Below are 18,069 nucleotides of genomic sequence, written 5' to 3' on the forward strand. Positions count from 1 at the left end.
TACCAGTAGCATCTACTGCAGAACATTCAACTGTGTAACAAAAAGGCATACCAGATTGGTGTACATAAATATCAAGCAAAATCAACTCTAAGCAAAAAATCATTAGTAGAAATAAGATGACAAAAAGTTTAATTCACTAAGAGTTATCAATATTAAATATCAAACTTGTACATACCTAACAACACAGATGTGTAAAAATACATAAAACTGATAGTAATGAGGAGAAATAGATGAATCCTCCTTCACAGGGGGATATTGTAATACACCTCTCCCAGCAACTGACACATCAAGTAGACAAAAATCAGCAAATACAATATAAGCTATGAGCAACTCAGTATACAGGTTTCAACTACTGGACTACAGAGTATACTGGAGAAGACACTTTCTCTTCTAGCACACATGAAACTTTCTTTTTAAAATAAATGTATACTAGGAAATAAAGTCTCATATTTTAAACATTATTATACAATCCACATTTATGAAACATATAAATAAGCTAGAAATAAAAACCTGAATTTTTTAATGTATTAGGAAATTTTAAAACACTACAAATAACCCATGAGTTAAACCATAATAGAAATGAAAAAATACTAGAACTGAATAATACCAAAAATATTATATAGCAAAGTTTGTGGAATACACCTAAAGAGGGAATTTAAGAATGTCTCCAGCCTTAAGTGCTTATATTAGAAAAGGAAGAACAAAATTAATTAGTTAACATACATCTTAAGAGTTAGATAAAAATAAATCTGAATAAAATCAAAGGAAGGAAATAAAATCATGAACAAAAATAAAGCACAAAGAAACAGAAGAGGATGGACTTCCCTGGTGGCGCAGTGGTTGAGAATCCGCCTGCCAATGCAGGGGACATGGGTTCGAGCCCTGGTCCGGGAAGATCCCACATGCCGCAGAGCAACTAAGCCCATGTGCCACAACTACTGAGCCTGTGCTCTAGAGCCTGCGAGCCACAACTACTGAGCCTGTGTGCCACACTACTGAAGCCCACGCGCCTAGAACCAGTGCTATGCAGCGAGAACCTACCTCAATGAGAGGCCTGTGCACCACAATGAAGATTAGCCCCCACTTGCCGCAACTAGAAAAAGCCCGCGTGCAGCAACGCAGACCCAATGCAGCCATAAATAAATAAATACATTAAAAAAAAAAAAAGATTGATCCTAAAAAAAAAAAAGGAAACAGAAGAGGAGATCAGCAAAGCAAAAGTCCTCTTTGAGGACTGATAAAGTTAACAAACCACTGGGAAGACTGACAAAAAAAGAAGAGAAGGCACAAATGAACAATTTTAGGAAGGAAAATGAATAATGCCACAAATGCAGGAGAGAGAAAAAAAGAGAATATAAAACTATGCCAACAAATTTGAAGATCGGATAAAAAATATCAATTCCTAAAAGAGTATATATCACAAAAACTGATCCAAAATATAATACAAAACCTAAACAGTACCAAATCAATTAAAGAAATTGAAACAGTATTTTTAAATCTTCCAAATACACACACACAAACACACACACACACACACACACACACACACACACACACATCCCACAAAGGGTTTAATAGGAGTTCTACTAAATATTTAAGGTGCTGATCTAACACAAACTCTAGAAATTAGAAAAAGAATGCTCCCCAACTCATTTTATGAAACGAATATCAATATAAGTATAATATAGTAGAGGCCGGGATCCACACTGGACCACCAGAGGTTCAAATTTGGGTTCTACCATTTAGTATCTATGTGACCTTGGGCAAGCTTCTTAACTTCTTTACTTCAGCTTCCTCAAATGTAAGTTGGGGATAACAGAATTAACTACTTCTGGATCTGTTAATATTTAAAATGTTATAACAGTGCCTGGAACACTGTATGTGCTTTAGGTATTTGCTAGTGATTACTATATGATTATTGGTAATATACCCCAATATCAAAACCAGACAAGAATACAGTAATGGAAAATTATAAGCAAAAGTAAACTTATGAACTTAGATCGCAGGTCAGCAAATATTTTCTGTAAAGAGCCAGACAATAAATTGTTTAAGCTCTGAGGCCCATACAATCTCTGTCACAAATACAGGCAGTCCTTGCTTTGCAAGGTTCTAACATCCACAAATTTCAATTACCATAGTTTAGCTAAAAAACACCAGTCCTTCAACAACCTGTTTCAAGTTCCAGTTACCACGGTATATTAACTGTGAGTAATTGCATAAAGCACAAAATTAGTTGCTAACTCTTCAGTCTACAAATCACTACATAAATAACAGGTGTGCATCAAGATCAGTGACCTATCACATCACAAAGTATGTTAGGGACTGGTCACTGAGCATCTGTTATTCATTTCACGCACAAACAGTTGTGTTGCCTCATCTCCCAGTGATAAACCCATGTGACATTTTATAAAACGGATAGTTGTAAGAGGGAACTGGTCAACAAAAACGAAAGTGCAGCAAAGAACTAAAAAGGAGTAACATTGGAAGTGAAATCCAAATCGAATGTGAATGGAGTTACAGAAGTAACAGCTACGCTGTGGGATGTTGACTCTACCGTCATTCAAAAGACTCTGGATATGGTTAAGAATCCACCTGTCAATGCAGGGGACACGGGTTCAACCCCTGGTCCGGGAAGATCCCACATGCCATGGAGCCACTAAGCCCATGTGCCACAACTACTGAAGCCCGCACACCTATAGCCTGTGCTCCACAACAAGAGAAGCCACCGCAATGAGAAGCCTGCGCTCCGCAACGAAGAGTAGCCCCTGCTCACCACAACTAGAGGAAGCCCGTGCGCAGCAACAGAGACCCAACACAGCCAAAAATAAATAAATAAAATTAAAAAAAAAAAAAGACTGGATATGCAGCCGGAGGAATTTAGTGAAGGTGAGCTTATCTATCTGTGTTTGGTAAAAAAGATGAGGATGTCCTGGAGGAAGTGACTTGGGCAAGAAACTTCACATTAAAAGAATTCTCAAATATACTTTGGGACACTGAAAATCCAAACGATAAAATCCTGGAAGCAGATCCAAACTTAGAAAGGAGTATGACAACTTGCCAAGGCAGAGAAAAGATGCCCATTCCACATCATAAGTCACAAGAAGAGAAGAAACTACTCTTGATAAGTTTTTTACTAAGAAATAAAACATCTTAATTCTCAAAGTTTCTAATGTTTTAAATAACAGTATACTAAATATTAATCTTCCTATTTTTTTCATTTCCCTGTGCATTTTTAACAGGCAACAAGAGAACTTTTAAAGTTTCTGAGTACTTCTCTAGTGGCACAGTGGTTAAGAATCCACCTGCCCATACAGGGCACACAGGTTCGAGCCCTGGTCCGCGAAGAATACATATGCCGCAGAGCAAGTAAGCCCATGTGCCGCAACTACTGAGCCTGAGCTCTAGAGCCCACGAGCTACAACTACTGAGCCCACAGGCCACAATTACTGAAGCCCGAGCGACTAGAGCCCAAGCTCTGCAACAAGAGAAGCCACCGCAATGAGAAGCCCACGCACCACAACGAAGAGTAGCCCCCGCTCACGGCAACTAGAGAAAGCCCGCACGCAGCAACGAACACCCAACGCAGCCAAAACAAAACAAGACAAAACAAAACACTCTCATTATTTGCAGGAAACGTAACTATGAAAATATAGAGAAAATCAAATAAACTATTTGAATTAGTAAATGAATTTATTTAGCAAGGTTGTTGAACTCCAGGTAAATTGCTAAAACTCCAAATGTATTTCCACATACAGCAAAAATAATTGGAAAACAAATTTTTCAAAAATACCACTGACAATGGTTTTTTTTTTTTTTTTTTGCGGTACGCGGGCCTCTCACTGTTGTGGCCTCTCCCGTTGCAGAGCACAGGCTCCGGACGAGCAGGCTCAGCGGCCATGGTTCATGGGCCCAGCCGCTCCGCGGCACGTGGGATCTTCCCGGACCGGGGCACGAACCCAGGTCCCCTGCATCGCAGGCGGACTCTCAACCACTGCGCCACCAGGGAAGCCCTACATTGGTATTTTTTTAAAAAACTAAGAATAACTTTAATGAAAGATACCCATGACCACTAGAAAACACATTTAAAAAAAGAGAGAGAAATTAAAGACCTAAATAAATGGCAGGGGCTTCCCTGGTGGCGCAGTGGTTGGGGGTCCGCCTGCCGATGCAGGGGACACAGGTTCGTGACCCGGTCCGGGAAGATCCCACATGCCGCGGGGCGGCTGGGCCCGTGAGCCATGGCCGCTGAGCCTGCGCGTCTGGAGCCTGTGCTCCGCAACGGGAGAGGCCACAACAGCGAGAGGCCCGCGTACCGCAAAAAATAAATAAATAAATAAAAATAAATGGCAGGATATATCACGATTATGTACTATATACTGGAAGACTCAGTATTTTTTAAAATGTCAACTATTTCCAAACTGATCTACAGAATGAGCATTTCCAAGCAAAATTCCAATAGTTTTTTCTTTTTAATTCAAACTCAAAAGCCAATTCTAAATTTTATATAAAAATGCAAAAAGCCAAGAATAGCCAAGACTATGTTAGAGAACAAACTTAGAAGAACTTAAGTTACTGTATTTCAAAACTTACTACTGGATTGAATCATATGAAATTGCTAAAAACTGATGAACTAAAAATGTGCCCATTTCATATGCTTCAACCTACTACATATAAATACAATAATGAAGACACTGTGGTACTGGCACAACTGCCAAGAAAGAGCCCAATACAAGAGAACAGTTTCAAAACAGAACCACTACATATGGACACTTAACTTATGACAAATGTGACAATGCAGAGCAGTAGGGAAAGAACTGTCTTTTCAATAAGTGGTGTTGAGTCAACTGGATATCCAACTATTGGGGAAAATATATCTTGAGTTCTACCTCACACCATACACAAAAATCAATTCCAGATGGATAGCAGGTCTAAATGTGAAAGATAAAACAATAAGGCTAAAGGTCAGAATGGTCATCATCAAAAAATCTACAAACAATAAATGCTGGAGAGGGTGTGGAGAAAAGGGAACCCTCTTGCACTGTTGGTGGGAATGTAAATTAATACAACCACTATGGAGAACAGTATGGAGGTTCCTCAAAAAACTAAAAATAGAACTACCTTACGACCCAGCAATCCCACTACTGGGCATATACCCTGAGAAAACCATAATTCAAAAAGAGTCGTGTACCACATGTTCACTGCAGCTCTATTTACAATAGCCAGGACATGGAAGCAACCTAAGTGCCCAACGACAGATGAATGGATAAAGAACATATGGCACATATAGACAATGGAATATTACTCAGCCATAAAAAGAAACGAAAATGAGTTATTTGTAGTGAGGTGGATGGACCTAGAGACTGTCATACAGAGTGAAGTCACAAAGAGAAAAACAAATACCGTATGCTAACACACATATATGGAATTTTTAAAAAAATGGTTTTGAAGAACCTAAAGGCAGGACAGGAATAAAGACGCAGACATAGAGAATGGACTTGAGGACACGGGGAGGGGGAACGGTAAGTTGGGACGAAGTGAGAGAGTGGCATGGACATATATACACAACCAAATGTAAAATAGATAGCTAGTGGGAAGCAGCCACACAGCACAGGGAGATCAGCTCCGTGCTTTGTGTCCACCTAGAGGGGTGGGATAGGAAGGGTAGGAGGGAGACGCAAGAGGGAGGAGATATGGGGATGTATGTATATGTATAGCTGATTCACTTTGTTATACAGCAGAAACTAACACACCATTGTAAAGCAATTATACTCCAATCAAGATGTTAAAAAAAAAATAAGGCTTCTAGAAGATAATATGAAGAGTGTCTTCATGCTCATGTGGTAAATAAGCAAAGATTTCTTAAACAGGTCACACAATTCACTAACCATAAAGGGCTAGAAATGATAAATAGGACAACATTAAAGAATTTATATCCATCCAAATATACCATTAAGAGAGTGAAAGCAAACCACAGAGTTGAAGATGATATCTGCAATATGTAAAAAGAAAGAACTCATATATGGGACATATAAAGAACTTCTACAAATAAAAAGCACAACAAAACATAACAGTCACCTCTTATAGGAGCCTATCCAAAAATCCAATAAACATAAAAGGTGCTTACTTTTACTAATCACCAGGGGATAGGTAAATTAAAACTACTCTGAGATCCAATAAATACACGTCAGAATTGCTAAAATGAAAAAGTCAGATAATATCAAGCATCAGGAAGGATGACCAGCAACTACGCCTCTCCTGCACTGCTGTAAATTGATACAATCATTTTACACAACAGTAAATCACTGTTTATAAGAATTTGTATATAAACTCTTGCATTCATGTACAAGAATGTCAAAGCAGTATTATTCATAATAACAAGAACCTGATAACAACCCAAATGTACATCAACAGAGAACAGATTAAATTTTATATTAATACATATAATAAATCAATACAGCATTGAAAATGAATTAACTACAGATATACATATCAACATGGTTGAATTTCAACACATAGTGTTAATGGAATCATACATTTGTACTCTATATTAAAATAAACACAAAGATTAATTCCTAGTGATATGTATATTGTAAGATATGAATTCAGCGTAAAAGGAGTTATAATGTGTGACACACTACTAGACCCATTCTTATAATCTTCTATGCATTTTATTTTGAATCTACTGTATTTAGCACAGAGTCTGGCAGGAACATAATAAAACAGTTATTAAATATAAAATAAACACAAAGAGAGGCACAAATTCAGAATAGCAATACTCTCTGGCGTGGAGAAAATCAAAAAGGAAGAGACAACAAGGGGTTTAGAAAAGTCCAATTTCGTAAGTTGGGCGGTAGATTCATAGATATTTATCTTTTTATTATCTTTACATTTTGCACATATTTACACACAAAAAGGTACATACAACATATCACAGCAAAAAAGGGGATGGGGGAGACAGGGATGATGGAGGGAGCAGAGAAACAGGGACAGAACGGAGAAAGGAGAAAAAAAGAAAATTCCCCAGGCAGTATCTACCAAGTTATGAGAAACAGATTTGCTTCTGACTTCTAATAGCAACACTGGATGCTAGAAAGCAATGGAGTGATGCCTTGAGAACTGAGAGAAATTATTTTGAACGTAGAGTTTTATACCTGACCCATCTATGCAGTCAGGACCAAAGCAGGAAATTCAAACATGCAGTAAATCCAAAAAGTTTACTTTCCAGACACCCTTTCTAAAAATGAACTTTCAGCACAGACTCCAGGAAAATGACAAATGAACACAGCATCCTAGGAAAGCCACAGTATCAAAGTAATAGTACAATTAACCTATATGAGAAAAAAAAAGAAATCCCAGGATGATGGTTATGCACTAGGATCTAGAAACAACTTTGTACAAAATTAATCTTTCCAAAAATAGCATAATTTTTGTCCTTTTTTTTTTTTTTTTGGCTGCACCCTTGAGAATGCAAGACCTTAGTTCCTCGACCAGGGATCAAACCCATGCCTGCTGCAGTGGAAGCGCAGAGTCTTAACCACTGGACCACCAGGGAAGTCCCCCAAAGCAGTATAATTTTTAAAAGCTAAAGACTTAGACATTTGGTACAGATAGCATATATTTTTCTGCCAACAACAAAAAAAGGCAACTGGGATTTCCCTGGTGGTCCAGTGGTTAGGACTCCGCACTTTGACTGCCAAGGGCCTGGGTTCAATCCCTGGTCTGGGAACTAAAAAAAGAAAGAAAAAAGGCAACTGCAAAGGGAGGGGCGGGTTTGATTCACCAGAGGGGTAACTACACAAGAAAGTATTGATTCAAATACAATGCAAACTGAACTGTGGCATTATTTTGAGATAATTATATATTTTAAGAAAAAAATGAATTTAATACTTAGGCTTACAACATTCTCATCAGATTTACTAACATAGGATGGATCCATGAGGAATGATATGTTTTGGTCTTAAGTACAAAATGGTATATATAATGGATCACAGAAAGGGGGTTGGGGGGGATAACTAAAACAGCAGCTGAAATCAAAGCTGAAAGGCTTTTGCTGACTCTAAGTTTAATCTTAAGTGGGCAGAAGGCAAAGAGAACTTTGCCTCCTCACTGGAATGTGCTTCTTTATTGGTCTGCAAGTCTGCATGTGCTGACCTTTAAAAGACAGTGTAAGGTTTCTCTGTTCTCCCTTCTGCTAGTGGGCTGACAGACTGAACATGGGTGGACAATGACTTGGTGGCTCTGGTGTTGGCTGTGTTCAATATTCTAGTGTATTTCTTGTATAAGCAATGGGAGATTTTTGCCATAGATGCATTTTTAATCCTTCAAAAATAAGCAAGGCATAATGAGGTTAAAAAAAAGTTTAAGCAGAAATGAAATTACAAAAGAAAATAACATGATATAACCATCTTGGGGTAAAAAAACAAACAAAAACACTTTCCTAAATATAGCAAGCACCAGAGTTTACAAACTACAATAACAAAGAGTCCCAAACTAAATTTCTTCTAAGAAAATTTGGAAGTAAATTCTGAGTAATCAAAGGTACAAAAAGTAGCACGCAATAGGAGATTTTTGTGGTGAATACAGAATCTAAGAATGTATTATACAAACTAAATGGGAGTACAGCATAGATGCTCAATGCTCAACCAATCCGCTTTCTTCTTCCTAGGCACTCAGAAAAACATCTCCCACCCACATCCCTTGCAGTTGAGACCATACTAGGTTCTAGACAGCAGGATTCCAGCTGAAGTAATATGCTTCCCCACAAAACATTCAATGAGAGATCTTTCTTGCTGGTGCTCTTTGTTGTCAACCAAATGAATGCAAAGGAGCTGGAATTCTTCAATCACCACATGAAGCAAGAAATAAACTTTGTGTTAAAGCACTGAAATGCTAGATATATTAGACAGCATTAATTACACTAATACAGGGATCTTACATATCTAACATACTCATTTTACAAATAAAATGAGAAAGAGACTTTCCAAAAATTACTCTAGTTATTGAAAGAACCAGGTTCTTCTTTGTTACAGACCATAGAAAAGGCAGCAAGATAAACAGTTGTTCACATAAACATGAGGGGTCTTAAACTTCTTTTTAAAAATGCTTGTGAAAATCTCAGAGGGGGGCTTCCCTGGTGGCGCAGTGGTTGAGAGTCCGCCTGCCGATGCAGGGGACACGGGTTCGGGCCCCAGTCCAGGAGGATCCCACATGCCGCGAAGTGGCTGGGCCCATGAGCCATGGCCGCTGAGCCTGCACATCCGGAGCCTGTGCTGCGCAGTGGGAGAGGCCACAACAGTGAGAGGCCCAGGCACCGCAAAAAAAAAAAAAAAAAAAAAAAAAAAAAAATCTCAGAGGCATCCATCCCAAACGGTATGATTGACATTGGCTCTCACATCTGAGTTGTATCGTAAAATATGGCTGAAATTATTAGAAACTTTTTATACCATAACAGACTAATAAATTACATAAAACATTATATAATTTGTTACTCTATTACTTCCTTATTTTCTTTTTTTAAATAAATTTATTTATTTTATTTTGGCTGCGTTGGGTCTTCGTTGCTGCGCGGGCTTTCTCTAGTTGCAGCGAGCAGGGGCTACTCTTCGTTGCAGCGTGCGGGCTTCTCATTGCGGTGGCCTCTCTTGTTGCAGAGCACAGGCTCTAGGTGTGTGGGCTTCAGCAGTTGTGGCTCGTGGGCTCTAGAGCACAGGCTCAGTAGCTGTGGCACACAGGCTTAGCTGCTCCACAGCATGTGGGATCCTCCTGGACCAGGGCTCGAACCTGTGTCCCCTACATTGGCAGGCATATTCTTAACCACTGCACCACCAGGGAAGTCCCTTATTTTCTAAGAAGTAATTTTAATGTATTATACTATGTAAGTAGACATCATGTGAAAACAGTATTTGTGATCATTTCTATGAAGAGTACCATGGGCACTAGGTCTACGGTCAAATACACAGCTTCAGGTTATGCCTTTATTTCTACAGGAGAAAGAAAAAATCCAAGGTTTTAACAGTATCTCAAGTCAAATTTAAAATAATTTGCCATTGGCAGATCATCTGGCCTCTCTTAACCTCAGCCATAAACTGGATAAAAGGTCTCGGGCAAATCACCTCACTTTATTTGTAAAGAGAATTATCCAGGACTTCCCTGGTGGCGCAGTGGTTAAGAATCCGCCTGCCAATTCAGGGGACACGGGTTCAAGCCCTGGTCTGTGAGGATCCAACATGCCGTGGAGCAACTAAGCCCATGTGCCACAACTACTGAGCCTGCGCTCTAGAGCCCACAAGCCACAACTACTGAAGCCCACGCACCTAGATCTTGTGCTCCACAACAAAGAGAAGCCACCACAATGAGATGCCCACGCACCACAATGAAGAGTAGCCCCTGCTCGCCGCAACTAGAGAAAGCCCGCGTGCAGCAACCAAGATCCAACGCAGCCAAAATATAAATAAATAAATAAATAAATTTTTTTTAAAAAAAGAATTATCCAGAAGTCCTTTTTAAGCCTACCATTTTGACTATGATCTCACTCTGTTCAGGTCAACAAAATGTATTGAAAGGCTTCCCTGGTGGCGCAGTGGTTGAGAGTCCGCCTGCCGATGCAGAGGACACGGGTTCGGGCCCCGGTCTGGGAGGATCCCACATGCCGTGGAGCAGCTGGGCCCGTGAGCCATGGCCGCTGAGCCTGTGTGTCCAGAGCCTGTGCTCCACAACGGGAGAGGCCACAACAGTGAGAGGCCCGCATACCGCAAAAAAAAAAAAAAAAAAGTATTGAATATTTATTAAGTGGAACGACATAAAATTATTGGTATTTGATTGGTTTTGGGGTTTTTTTAAAAAATAAATTTATTTATTTATTTTTGGCTGCGCTGGGTCTTCGCTGCAGCGCACAGGCTTCTCATTGCGGTGATTTCTCTTGTTGCGGAGCATGGGCTCTAGGTGCGTGGGCTTCAGTAGTTGTGGCCCGCGGGCTCAGTAGTTGTGGCTCATGGGTTCTAGAGCGCAAGCTCAGTAGTTGTGGCACACAGGCTTAGCTGCTCCACGGCATGTGGGATCTTCCCAGACCAGGGCTCGAACACGTGTCCCCTGCTTTGGCAGGTGGATTCTTAAGCACTGCGCCACCAGGGAAGCCCAATATTTGTTTTTGACCTATCAAAACTGCATTTTTGTATGGCTTAACCTAATACTAAGCGCTATGCACTATGTTAAAAAATATTAATTTTTTTAGGTATGTATACAAACGTACATTTTTTTAGAAAAAAACTAGTATGTTGATTTAGGGGCTCCTGACTGCTGTCATTAGATCTAAAGAGCAAAGTCTATACATCTGAACAGAAAAACCTTTCACATACTCTCTTCTCCTGAGTACTTATAGCTATGTGCTATTTACAAAGAAGCGACACAATTTCTGTTAATTAGTATACTGTATCAGAATACTAATTCAAATGTTTTGGCCAAAATTGCTGCAGTAATTGGGTAAACATAAATCCCACCTGTCTATTATTCCATCAGTTTAGACTGCTACTTAAAGATTTAGGATTAAGTTTGCCTTGTGAGGCTCACAGAGGATTAAATTACTTGTAAATAGCCATTCCCATGAAAGACCAAGTCATGAATGCTCCTGTTACAACCTAATCAAATACAAAAACTTTGGCAATCCTAACAAAACAGGAATTTAGACTGGCCCTTAAGATAGAGGTATTTTTATTAACCAAATCGCCTAACAAAGATACTTCAAGATACTTTATTCCAAAGACAACACTTAGAGCCAAATGAACATATTTTTACAAAAATCCTATAGCTGGGGACTTCCCTGGTGGAGTAGTGGTTAAGAATCCGCCTGCCAATGCAGGGAACACGGGTTCAAGCCCTGGTCCAGGAAGATCCCACATGCCGCAGAGCAGCTAAGCCCATGAGCCACAACTACTGAGCCTGCACTCTAGAGCCCGCGAGCCACAACTACTGAGCCCACGTGCCACAACTACTGAAGCCCACACGCCTAGAGCCTGTGCTCTGCAACAAGAGAAGCTATCGCATTGAGAAGCCCATGCACCACAACGAGGAGTAGCCCCCGCTCACTGAAACTAGAGACAGCCCGCGTGCAGCAACGAAGACCCAACGCAGCCAATAATAAAAATAAATTAATTTTTTAAAATGTCTTACTTTCCTGGAAGTTACAACCACTAACTCCTTTGAAGAGTTTTAATCAATGACATGAAAAGCTCTGTCCTGATACCTCTGCTTTAAGGAAAGAGCAAGAATGCATACTCCTATTTCCTAAGGCAGTAATCTAATGGTTTAAAATTCTATATGTTACAGCTACAGACCACTAGTTTAATGGCATTTTACATGATACATATTTTAAGATTTAGTACTATATTGCAATAAAACCACAGCAAAAGGAGATAGAAAAGAAGGGGAGAAAGAAGTCTAAATTAGGAACAAGCCTAAATATTTTCCCATAAATATGACATTTCCACTCTGTTCAAACACAGATAGGGACTTCCTGGTGGCGCAGTGGTTCAGAATCCACCTGTCAATTCAGGGGACACAGGTTTGAGCCCTCATCCGGAAAGATTCCACATGCCACGAAGCAACTAAGCCTGTGTGCCACAACTACTGAGCCTGCGCTCTAGAACCTGCGAGCCACAACTACTGAGCCCGTGTGCCACAACTACTGAAGCTCACGCACCCTAGAGCCCGTGCGCCCCAACTACTGAGCCCACACACCGCAACTACTGAAGCCTGCACGCTCTAGGGCCCATGTGCTGCAACTACTGAAGCCCACACATCCTAGAGCCCACGCACCACAACTACTCAAGCCCATGCACCTAGAGCCCGTGCTCCGCAGCAAGAGAAACCACTACAGTGAGAAGCTCACGCACCGCAACCAAGAGTAGCCCCCGCTTGCCGCAACTAGAGAAAAAGCCCATGTGCAGCAATGAAGACACAACGCAGACAAAAATAAATTAATTAATTAAAAAAAAACACAGATAAAGTTTAATTAAAATCTTCAGGGGCATTCCAGTAAGCAACAAGCACACCTGGTGTCCAGGGCTTGGTTTCTAATACCATCTCTTACACAGGAAACAGGGCTCCTTGGAGAAATGACTAATTCTAGGACCGGGACAGAAAATATACAAGCAAAGCCTGGAATATCTTGTAATGCCAGAAAGTTAGGAAATGCTATAAAAATAATAATTAATTAATTAATGAGGGAATGTGAAAGGCACACAGGGGTCAAATGAAAGAGCTTCCAATGACCAAAGCTGGAACAATTTGAGCAACAAAATACAGTATTGGATTGTAACCCAAAATACAAAATAAGTATTCATGAATCCATACTGGTATAAATAATGATTGAATAAATTAGTGATGAAGAATAAATAAATCTACCATGAAGAAGAATTCCAAAGAATTAGTCTAGACATTCCAGCTTCTAGGTGGTAGAACTTAACCCTGATTCCTTAAGTGTGGGTGGGTCACATAGTGACCTCCTTCCAAAGAGTACAACATGAAAAGGGAGACAAAAGAGAAACCTGACAAACACTACCTAAACCAGGTGATCAAGATTAACGTTAACAGTGATGAGTTATGTTGACAGTATGTGCCCTTGATATGTGGTAAGAATGGCATTTTACCTCTATAATCTTCCTCTCATAAACTGTAACCCTGGTCTCGTCATAAGAAAAAGATCAGATAAATCCCAGTTGAAGGAATTCTACAAAATATCAGACTAGTACTCCTCAAAACTGTCAAGATCATGAAAAAAAAGATCATCAAAAATCAAGTCTGAGAAACTGTCCTAGCCAAGAGAAGCCTAAGCATAACAACTAAATGTAATACGGTATCCTGGATGAGACCCAGAACAGAAAAGGGTCGTTAGGTAAAAACTAAATCCAAACAAAGTATGAACTTTAATTAATAATAATGTATCAAAATTGGTTTATTGTCACAAATATACCATACTAATGTAAGATGTTAATAATAGGAGATTCTAACAACTTTTCTGTAAATCTAATTTCCATAAGTTACAAAATTAATTTAAAATATATTTAGATGGGCTTATTTACATAAAAATATTGATGCAATCATTATGTTGTCTTTATTTCTGAACATGGTCAAAATGTACACTTCCAAAGTGACCAGGGAGTTTGCTCTATGGCTGTAGGTAAGCACTTGAATGGCTAGTGCCGTTTCAGTATTTAACATTGTTTAAGCATCAAAAATCATGAACCTGGGCCTTATTTACAGAAATTTCTGAAATACAGAAAAATATAAATTGCCCACAATATAGCCCCTATTTTCCCCAGGACAGGTATTCAGAAACAGATCTAAAGAAAAAAACAGTACAGTACTACACAATCCACGGTCAGCTGAATCCACCATAGATACGGAGGGCTGGATATGGAACTTAAGCACCAGGGTATTTTGGTATCTGAAGTTGGTCCTAGAACAAATCCCCTATGAATACCGAGGGACAACTGTATACAACGTCTGTCTTTAACATTCTAGTTAAAATAAAGCAATAAATAAAGCAAACTTTATTCACTTCCAACTTAAATCTGACCCATGACCAAAAACTGCACTCTCACACAATCTACAATTCCATGGAGAAACTTACTATGGAAGAAAGTCTGTATAAGTAACGTCCAAGTCTCTAATCACTGAAAACTAGCTGGCTCTCCATTAAAGCTTCAAATCTGAAGTTCTACCACTGGTACTATTGAAACAGGAGAGAAGGGAGCAGGGCATAACCCCTGAAAGAATGACATAGCCTGAGGACATGACATAAACGGATTAGAACCAAATGGGTCTAAGATGGTGGACAAGTCGACTCCCACTAGACCTTGAACCTCAGTATACGCTCAATGTAACACATCAGCAAGCTAAATGACACACCCTCAGGCGCCATGACAGTTCTAAGGCGACCATAAGGATCAAAAAGTGGACGGTGGCCCAATTCCTGAAAATCCCTGCCCCTTCCCGAAATAGCTGGAATACTCCTCCCACTCACTAGCCTATGAAATTACCCACCACTATAAAAACTGACAACCCCATATCCTGGTTCCTTTCTCACCTTCTGAGATGGCCCACTCCCTCTGTCTGTGGAGTGTGTTTCTCTCTAAATAAATCCACTTATTACCTATCACTTTGTCTCTCACTGAATTCTTTCTGTGATGAGACATCAAGAACCTGAGCTTCATTAAGTCCTGAAACCAGGTGTGTGATCTCAGTTGGAACACTGTGGGTTTTGGCCGCGTGGGTTCAAGTCCCAATCAGGGTTTTGGCTGGGTTCGAGTGCCAGCTGTGTGCGTTCAAGTCCCAACTGAGGTGCACGGTTTCACTATTAACTTTAACTTCATTTTGTAGATTCACAAACAGTGACCAACTCTAATGAGCACTTATATTTATTACACTCAAAGAAACAAAACAAAATAACTTAGCAATGTGTGTCTGATATTTCCAACCAAATCACAAAAAAGGGGCATTTGAATCCAAACTCCTTATTTTATAAGTGAGAAAAGAGCCAAGGGGATTAACAAAGATACTTATTCAAGGTCATCTTGAATCTCAACTAGAACCAGGATTTCTTCTCAGCCCTATACTATTCCAAAGAAGGAAACAAGGGCAAGATAAAGGGTATTATAATTCTGACCATTTCCTATGCTAGGTTAGAAAGCTTTAGTTTTCTCAGAGGTCAACAAAATAAGCCAGCCTACCTATTGGAAATAGCACCAAGTAGTTATCCTTTTTTTAAGTGACATGCCCTCCTGACACAGATTCTTGTCTCCTATTTAATTATCAATTCTTGAATTGTGCCATTATTCAATATCCATGATGTGAAAGTTGAAGCCTTGGTTAAAGCTTGTAAGTGTTTAACTTAATTTGGTACAAACAGAAGACTGAGTGTATTAATTTTCCTCCCAGTTATCCTTAATAATTTTTCTTTTTCTTTTGTTATTGAGACGAAATTTACAGAACATACACTTAAGCATTTTTTAAATTTTTTTAAAACATTTTGAAGTATACAATTCCATGGCATCAACCTTTCTTTAGTTTCAAAATGCCAAATATTTTTCATTAGAGATGCACTAATCCAAATGTAGAAGGACTACTGTTTTCAATTAATTCGTCACATCTCAAAGAAGGCCTAAATCCAGGTTCCAACCTTAAGTGTTGTGGCCTGAGTCCCTTTATCATTCTAATCTCTTTCCACACGTGGCCAGCCACAGTGCAGAGGTACTGTGCCAAGCACCTTTCACCTTCTTCCACATATCAGTAGTATTCTATCACACTCTCCTGCCCTGAACATACCCACAAAGTCAGGCTTATTGTGTGGTTAGCCAACCCGGCAGGCTTTTGTTTCAGCAAATACTTCAAACTTTGCAAACTAGTTAGGAAGGAATGATCTCATCCCACTGACCCAACAGCCAACTTTATCAAAAAAGCTTTTTGTTACAAGCTGTGATAACCTAGGAAACCAGATCTATTTTTACTGTACAGGCATGGAAAAGGAAAAGAAGAAATCATAAGGAAAAAAACAGCTCACATGTTGACCATGTGACCAAAAATCACCAAGTGATTTTTAAAAATCACTTATTCTCCAGAATTTCCCCCATTCTTTGATATCTGGCTGCAAGTGAACAAAAAGAAAGACTTTTAGAATTTTTCAATGCCCCCCCAAAAATCATTATTGTGACAATTAAAAAGCAAACTTCATATTCTAGACCAAATATTGAACCTACCCTGGGTCAGATTTGTAAGAAAAAATAAGGATTCCTCTCCAGCATCACCTCAACATTTATTGAGTGCTAATGTTCCAGGTACTATTCTAATCACTTTACATATATCAATTCAATGAATATGTTGAGGACTTCCCTGATGGCGCAGTGGTTAAGAATCCGCCTGCCAATGCAGGGGACATGGGTTCGAGTCCTGGTCTGGGAAGACCCCACATGCCACAGAGCAACAAAGCCCGTGCACCACAACTACTGAGCCTGCGCTCTAGAGTCTGTGAGCCACAACTACTGAGCCCCCATGCCACAACTACTGAGCCCCCATGCCACAACTACTGAAGCCTGCACGCCTAGAGCCCGTTCTCCACAACAAGAGAAGCTACCGCAACGAGAAGCCTGTGCACTGCAACAAAGAGAAACCCCCGCTTGCCACAACTAGAGAAAGCCTGCACACAGCAACGAAGACCCAACGCAGCCAAAAATAAATAAATAAAATTAATTTAAAAAAAAGAGGGCTTCCCTGGTGGCGCAGTGGTTGAGTCCGCCTGCTGATGCAGGGGACACGGGTTTGTGCCCCGGTCTGGGAAGATCCCACATGCCGCGGAGCGGCTGGGCCCGTGAGCCATGGCCGATGAACCTGCGTGTCCACAGCCTCTGCTCCGCAATGGGAGAGGCCACAGCAGTGAGAGGCCCGCGTACCACAAAAAAAAAAAAAGAAAAAAGAAAAAAGAATACGTTGAACAATTCTAGTATGTAGGTATATTATTATCCCCATTTAAAATAGGGACACTATGGCACTTAAAGGTTAAGTAACTTGCCTGAGGTCACTCGCCTAGTAAAGTAGTAGACCCCAACTCTTAACTGTTTCCCTACACTGTCTCTCACAGCAACTTTTTAAAAAATATATTTATTTATTTATTTATGGCTGCACTGGGTCTTGGTTGCTGCTCACAGGCTTTCTCTAGTTGCAGCGAGTGGGGGCTACTCTTTCATTGTAGTGCATGGGCTCCTCAGTGCAGTGGCTTCTCTTGTTGCAGAGCATGGGCTCTAGGCACACGGGCTTCAGTAGTTGTGGCCCACGGGCTTAGTTGCTCTGTGGCATGTGGGATCTTCCCGGACCAGGGCTCGAACCCGTGTCCCCTGCATTGGCAGGTGGATTATTAACCACTGCGCCACCAGGAAGTCCTTATTTTTTTAATTCTTAAAAAAAGTTGTGATTCATCATCTACTATACACCTGGGTATTCAAAGCACATGGGATGTGCCCTTTCTCTGCTTGGCCTCCAAGCATCATACTTTCACAGATGGAGCTATGGCCAAATGCTGTG

General features: G+C 40.1%; 1 protein-coding gene across 6 annotated transcripts in view; it reads right to left on the reverse strand.

The window, feature by feature from the left end:
• The window catches only part of MAP4 (microtubule associated protein 4), a 167,548-nt gene that overhangs the window by 119,047 nt on the left and 30,432 nt on the right, over positions 1-18,069 (reverse strand). The gene's annotated exons all lie outside the window — the stretch shown is intronic.

This window comes from Grampus griseus, assembly GCF_964374135.1.
Source record: "Grampus griseus genome assembly, chromosome: 10".
Taxonomy (NCBI): domain Eukaryota; kingdom Metazoa; phylum Chordata; class Mammalia; order Artiodactyla; family Delphinidae; genus Grampus; species Grampus griseus.